The following is an 8,217-nucleotide window of genomic DNA, read 5'->3' on the forward strand; positions in this document are numbered from 1 at the left end:
ATTAATTTAACATGTAAATTACTAAGTTCTATTCTACTATAAGAATACATTAAAAAAATGTCATGTTTGTAGATAATGTGATAATAAGTAAGTAATTGTGTTTATCAAGATAATTAATTAGTTAATTAGGAATTATTCATGAATATTTTTTAATATTTTTTAATTTAAATATTATTTTTTTATTTGGATCTTTAAAAAAACCATAAAGAAGACATTAGGAATTTAAATAAAATAAAGAAATCAAATTAAATCAAATTTTAATTTTTATTATATTTAAGTTTTTAAATATAATTATATATACATATATTTATATATAATTTTCAGTATAAAACAAAATAATATTAAATTATTTTTATAGCCTTTTTTGATAAAAATATTTTTTTTAATTTTATAATCATCTACTTACGATTGCAAATAAAATCTACAAACAATGTATGTCGAATGAAAAAATATATTATTTATCTTAACTTTTGATCTACTTTTATAGTATTATGATATTATGGCTTTTAGAAAAATAATTTTTATCTCAAAATAAAATATGAATAACTAAATTTTATACCAAATATAATAATTATTAAATTAATATCAAAAAAATAATATTTTTAATCCATACCTATATATATAATTATTTCTAAAATATTATTACTATATTTATATATTAATAGTATTTTTTATAATTTAAGATATTAATAATATTTTAATTTCAAAATAAAATATTTATATAAAAATAAAATATAATTATTATTTATATAATTCATCATTTGAATTGAAATTTATCTATATATTTTTAGATCAATATAAATATATATATATATATATATATATATATATAATTTAAGACAAATTAACTGTTATCTTATTATGACTCCTAATTTATTCAACTTGGATGTATAATTTTTATTACTTTAATATAGAATATTTATTTTTTTGATTTATTAAAATTCAAAATTTAATAATAATAATAATCATATACATATAATCCAAATTAAGTCTTAATTTTTATAAATGGATCTGCTTTAATTAAAAAAAATGTCTAAAACAAACTAAAATGGCATAAAATAAGAAATGATGTGAAAAAAAAATTAACCTTAAATTTTCTTTTTACATATTTAGTCTACTCCAATCTATATTTGGAAGTAAATTATACAATTAAGTAATAATTGAAAACGAATTCTAGATTTTATTTTAAATTAAAATTTTAAAATCATTATTAATCATAAATAATATTTGAACTTTCCTAGCTTTGTAATAATTTATATTTTCTAAAAATTATTTTTTAATTTTTATTTACAATGATATATTCTAAAAATTCTATTTAATTTGTATAAAATAAACACATTTGTTTAAAAAAATGGTATTTAGTCTTATATTTCTAAATTTTTATAATATAGATTTATAATATTTATAGCTTATATAATATTTATAGATTTATTCTATTATAGATTTTAGCTTCACTTAATTCAGAAAAAAGATCTTATATCAAAAATAAAGAATAAAAAAATTTGATGGTTAAATTACTAATTTAATAATTATATATAAATATATATATATATATATATATATATATATATATAATTGTATCAAACTTTCTTCTTGAAGGTCAATTGAGTAATGATAAGGTTGATATTTTGGTAGTATATCAAAACTCTTCTTTTCAAATATATCATAATATTCTTTATGTTGCTTTAAAATTCTACTAAAACCTCCACTTTAATGAAGACATGGTGTTGAATAAATGACAAATAAGTCTCATTTTTCAATTTGTACAAATATTTTTGCTCTAAAAAATATAAGTTTATTTTTATTTTTATATTTAATATATATCTTATTTTAATTTTTTTTAGAAGTTAAAATATTTAAGACAATAAGATATCTATTTTATATATAAATTATATTTTCGTAGTCATGGTAATAGTAAAAAAAGAAGATTGATTAGATATTTTGTAATATTGAATACTATTAGATTTTTATTTAATAAAAAATATATTAATATTTTATAGGTAGAATTTCTATAAAAAAATATAAAAAAGAATCTATGATTTCTATATAAATAGGTTTAATAATTTATATAATCAACATCTTATAATATTTAGCAATTTTTACTATCAAAAATACAAATAAAAGCACACAAGTCTAATATTATAAAGATGTAAATTATAGAATTTTTAGAATCTTGACAAACTTGCACTAAATATTTCAAAGACCACAAAAATTGTAATTTAAACAATAAAATCGTAAATTATTTATAATGTATATTCTTAAAAGTAATAAATTTGTAGAATAAGTTCCAATAGTCTTTTGGCACATTTAGAAGAATCTAATGATGTAAGCCATATCTAAGAAACTTCTCTTATATCTTTTGATGAAGATGTTATATATCTAATGAGTTTCAACATGATTCTACTTACTTCTATTTACAAAAGTAACATAAGCATTTTTAACTACAAGTATTGTGTAAAAACATTGTATTAGATTGTACATACCATTTAGTAGTGTCACAATATTTTAAAAGTCATAATTTATTAAATATCATGTTATAATGAAGGTATCCAATTAATAAAAAAAATATAATTTAAATATAAAATTTTATTATATTAAAATTTATTTACATATATATATATATATATATATATATATATATAATATTTAATTTTTTGGATTTTACATATGTAGATAAATAAATTTAAAATTTTCCTAATTAACATAATTTTCAATAGCATTCTATTTTATATATAATCTTTATTTATTTATTTTCAATATAAATATATTTTCATTAATAAAATAATGACGGATTATAATAACAATTGTCAAGCACAAAAGTCTTTACAATCTTGAAACAAGACTATAGTTTTAAAATGGTATTAATAAAATTAAGAATAATCTTAATCTTGCAATTATATATATATTAGCTACCACAAAGGCCATAATGAAGCTTCTTATATACTAAAAGAATTATATACTAAGTACATATATTGTAGAATGCTTGCATTATAGATTTTAGAAACAAAAATACATTAAATCTTTTTATCTAGCCTCTTATGTAATCCTAAATCCAATTATATAAAATAAAATAAATAAAAAAAATAATGTTTATTGAAGAAAATAATGTCTACGTAATTTATTTTTACTTTTACTAAATTTGTTTTACAAATATTAATATAAATAATATAAATATCTTTACAAAATAATCTATATTTTATGAAATTAGATCTATAATTTTAAAATTAAATAAATCATAGAAGTTAATTCCGTTGTTTTATTAATTTTTTCAAATACCATTAAAAAAAATCAAGTATAATTTTTCTTTACAAAAAAAAACATCCTAAATTTAAATAAAATGTCATTTTAAAGTTTTTTAATCATGCTTTAATTATTCTTCAGTTTTTTAATAATTAGATAATTATCTCTCTAAGTAATCTAAATTAGGACTTATGAAAGCAACTATATTTTTATTGTCCACTAATTAGTTGAGATGAATATATTAAAAATTTCTATTTAACATAATTTATTCTATTAGAGATTTACTATTTACCATTTCCATTAAAAAATTATTATTTATGCCAAAGAAATTAGCTTTTAAAAATAAATCCCTATATTTAGAAAAATATAATATCTTAAAATTAATATCTACTTACATAAATACCATAAGTGAGTCCAAAAATTTCTAATGTGTGCTCATTTATTAATAGTCTTAAAAAAAGAATTGTTAAAAGAAACTTCTACACAAGGTGTTAGTCCAAACAAAGAGTTGGATTTTAGAAGAGTTTGGTATAAGTTGATGAAATGAAGGTTGCAGAATTTATGACATTCATAATTATTTAATGCTAGATCAAGTTAATGTCAATTTGACACATATACAATGAGATGTTTTAGTAAAGAGCACTTGTGCAACACATGGTAGAGAAGTAAAATCAAAGAGGAATTATTGTAGAGAAAATTCATCCCTTAGCCCCTTGCTTACCAAAGAGGACAATAAGTGGGGAGTTGGGCTCTGACCCTTGAAGCCCATAGTTGATATAATGTGATGTAAAATCCAAAAAATTGACCATCCAAACCTCTCTCATGCAATTTCCAAGTAGATAAACAACCAACATAGCCGTACACCTAACATTCCTAACAACAATAATAATAGTACTTTCATAAATAAGTCAAATAAATAATAAATAAAAATCACACTATGATGGACTCATGAGCAAGGCGATGGGTTTCTGCCTGTCCATCTCAACTCTGCTTTGTCGTGCTTTTTCCTCACACAGTCCCTCACTGTTGCAACCCAAAGCCTGAGAAACACTTGTAAATTTACTTTGTACTGTGACCTTTGAGAGGTCCAAAACGACATTCACTACATGTGTGAATCTACTTGTGTAGATTTTAGCATGTTGCAAAATGATGCAGTGGTCGCATGATGTCAAAGGTTGGCGTGTTTATCTGGATTCAGATCAAAGTGATTGTAGTTTCGGCACTGGGCTGCGGCACACGCCATGCCTACATGGATGAGAGCTGCACACTTTTCGATGAAAGACTGGTGGTCAGGTTGCTAGTCTACTAAATACAAGATTAAATGAATTCTGGAATAGGGATATTTGGATGGTCTCGGTTTACAAGCAAGGTGTTTATAGGCAACGTGGAGCGGTTTCCTGAATTCAGTGGAATGAATTTTATATTCCAGGGTTGGGGTGGCCCTCCCAGAGGATCTTTTCCTGCGGAATGGTGCAAGATGTTTGAAGGAGAGTGGTGTTGCATCTCTTTCACTATGTCCATCGTGGGAAAGTCTGCATGTGTCCTCTAATCCTTCAACGATGAATCCTAAATTCAGACAATGACCCCGTCGTCAAGTTACCACAAATGGCAACGGATGGACGCCGTGGTGTGAATAGCTTGCCTGTGTTTAATGCTCTAACTTTGGTCCAACTTTTGCAGAATAATATATCTCTTGTGGAGGAGTCATGAGTGGAAGTGTGGAACAGTGTTGCGTGAATAGGAAGGTAAAGGGACGAGACAGTGATCGAGTCAGATAAGGAGGAAAATGGAGATGGAGGAGTTGGGTATAAAGTGCTGAGAGGATGGGCTCTGTTGCATCATTCCGTAGCAAGTGCACTCCAGTGGTGAAATCAGCGACGTCTTCCTACTCATTAGCAAGTTGTCTTCTCTCATTTCCTCTCATATACGTCCTGCATTTGTACATGGTTTTGACGTCCTGTGTGTCATGCATGGTCACCACCCTGGGAGGCCGTAGCAGGACATTCCTCTTGTATGCAGCGCCTCGGTTGTTTGCTTGAAGAGCTAGCCCGCTAGATTCTTCTATTCTTTAATAAGAGTTCTATAATACCATGTTTTATTAGCTCGTTCAAACCCATACAATGAATCAGTCATACATGTCACGGGAATTTTGCTCGTATGATGTATGTATCAGTGAATCAGATTGTCCTCTCACTACCATCTAGCCAAACTTGGGTATTAGACCCTTGGACGTTGAAGGATTATATCCCTCAAGCCATAGTGAGTTTCTTGCTAAACTTGCAGGACCAAATTAATAGGAGAGCAGAGATCTTAGCTTCAGCCTCGACTGCTTAACAGTATCAACGTTATGAACTTTGATGTGATCACAGCATTAGTTGGTGGCGATCGACAGGATTTGGAAGTCAGAGTATACTGACAATTGGTACTCATTTGATTGAGCAGATTTGATCGCTTGACAGCAGCTTGCAACAATGGCAAAGGACAACGGAAAGTGCGGTGCTAACTGCGATTGCCCAGCGGGAACGTGCGCTAAGGAGAATGGCAAGTGCGGAGCCAACTGTGATTGCCCAGCAGGTAACACTGGGAAAGAATTGGACACTTGCTGTTGGTGAAATACTCTTTTGTTCACGTTGAAGATGTGTGGACTGTGGTAAACGACGTTGAGATTCCTTTGTAGTCATGGTTACTATGATGACATGGTTGCAGGAACATGCGCAAACGAGAATGGCAAGTGCGGTGCCAACTGTGACTGCCCTGCTGGAACCTGCGCCAAAGAATAGATCTGAGATGTTCCTTACTACAATGAGTTATCATCACAAGTGATATGTATAAACGTGACTTGATACGTATAGAAGATGATAAGTACAGGTTTGTATAGTGAATAATACCCAGTAGCCACACCCTTACGGGAAAGCAACATGGCAACAGGGTGGATGCTTCTAGACTGGAATTAAATCATATTTTGTTTGGTTCGTCTAACATAATTTTAAGATTTGATGATGTCTTTGAGCAGGTTGTGGGTCGATCTTATTGTCCAATCCTGGCTTATGATCTGAAACATCCTGCATTTTATGCATACTCTTTCCTACCTCAGCTTTTCATTTTCAGTTGTGTTTTTGGTGTTGGTTTGCTTTGGTGTATAAACGCGACGTGCTGCATGTTCTTCAGTCTTTTGGACATGAACTCGAAATAAGAATCTAAGCGCTGGAATAACTTGCCACCCTACACTTCGCAAAAGCTACTAGATGCTATGCAGAAGCTATGCCTTGACGTAAAGACTCAGTTCGATTTAATTTTGGGAAGGTTAGATGTTTTCCTCCGTTAAGAATTTTCTTTTGCAGTTACCAGTCTGAATGGTAACCTCGTGACAGTTTGAAACGCCGTGATCGTTGCCTGGGTTACTTAATTCTTTCTCTGTGTGTAGTCTTGTTATTCTCGCAATCTCTCTTCAGTTCCTTGAGATGCGTGAAATCCAATTCTCCTCTCGAATCAAAAGTTCCTGCCTCAATCGAATGTCTAGACATACGCTCCTTATTCCATCGACAAAAACGTTCAGATGTTTAGAGACTCGTATAAACTAATTCGTCTCGAAAGGTAACATCACAACTTCCAGTGCAGATTCAGAGTAGTATGCACCAAAAGAAGGCTTCAGGATTCATGTCTAGATCTTCAGAGAAAGACAGAAAAGTCCAGCGGTCATTTGGGTTCATTCACGCTCTGCATGTGAATTATGAGGAAGGGCTTCCAGCTGTTTCACTGGATCTGATCCGGAGATCCTGACGTTGCCTTCTACACTTAAAATTGAATGACTAACAAATAAAATTCTAGTACCAAGAATAAGCAAAAATGAATAAAAAAAATGATTCCACAAATACTAGAGAAAAGTAAGACCCATACCCTAAACCTTTATATATAATTTTTTTTTTAAATATTATATTGTATATAACATTCATTTAAATATTCCTATTTTATTAGGAATATTTAAATGAATGTTATATACAAGATGTCTAGATTCTGCTCGCGTCTTCGCACATCACACTGGGCGAAGTTTATCAGCATCTCAATTCCTGTGGATTCCTGAGATCCTAAGGTATTGTGGTAGATGTTGTGTCTTTGTATTTTTGTTGTGATTTTCTGTTGTTTCAATAATCATTGTTGGTGTTTTGGTGTTGTTGCTCAAGGGTTTAAAAGTAGATATTGTTACTTATGGCACTATTGTTAGATTGCTAATGAGGTTGTAGTACAAATATTGTGTTGGCACAAAATGTTGTAGTTTATTTTGTTAAAGTATTGTGTATTTAATTGATTTTAGTTCTAAACTTTTTTATTATTCTAATTTTTTCTGTTACTAAACCATTTTCTTGAATAAAATTAAAACAAAATTTGTTTGCAATTACTCAAATTTAATTGAGTACTATAGTCTTTATTATGTGAAGTCTATTGCAAATTCATGAGAATGGCTAATTCAATGACATTGTTTTTTCTAAATGTTTTTTTTTTTGGCAATATCAAATTATGTGTTTATTATTTTAATTTTGTTCTATTTATAGATTAGTAGTATAAATCTATTGATGAACTAGGTTGGCTTCTTAAATTATAGTGTTTGCTAGTAGTGCATTGTAGTTGTTTTTATTTGCATACTTGTTGGAGATGGTTGTTTACTTATTGCTTATTGTACATAAGTATAGAGGTATAATTTAGTTCAAATTAGCAATAATTTATGATTAAAAAGAAAATATGGACTTCTTGAATTATTCTATATTTAAAATACTATTACATTGTGAAATTTTAGAATTTTTTATTGAAAAAGTTTACTACTTAGTATATTTGGATATTATAGTTTAAATTAAACTATTTTGCTTTTAAGTAAAAAACCAATAATAAAAACCATAAATTTTTATTTTCTTATTTTTATTTTTCTTTTTTTAACAAAAATAGAGATAAATAACATATTACAAAAATTGCTTAAATGTGTCC

At 27.5% G+C, this 8,217-nt stretch overlaps 1 long non-coding RNA gene across 2 annotated transcripts; it reads left to right on the top strand.

Annotated features, from left to right (window-relative positions):
- The first annotated feature begins 5,090 nt into the window (after positions 1-5,090).
- LOC112287256 (uncharacterized) lies at positions 5,091-6,252 on the top strand. Of its 2 annotated transcripts, none has more exons than XR_012218395.2 (3): positions 5,091-5,499; positions 5,683-5,814; positions 5,947-6,252. It is a non-coding gene; the product is annotated as an uncharacterized LOC112287256 (long non-coding RNA). The 2 variants fall into 2 exon arrangements; XR_002971220.3 differs by having other exon boundaries at positions 5,091-5,139.
- The last annotated feature ends 1,965 nt before the right edge of the window (positions 6,253-8,217 follow it).

Source organism: Physcomitrium patens, chromosome 10 (assembly GCF_059467195.1).
Source record: "Physcomitrium patens ecotype Gransden chromosome 10, ASM5946719v1, whole genome shotgun sequence".
Lineage (NCBI taxonomy): Eukaryota > Viridiplantae > Streptophyta > Bryopsida > Funariales > Funariaceae > Physcomitrium > Physcomitrium patens.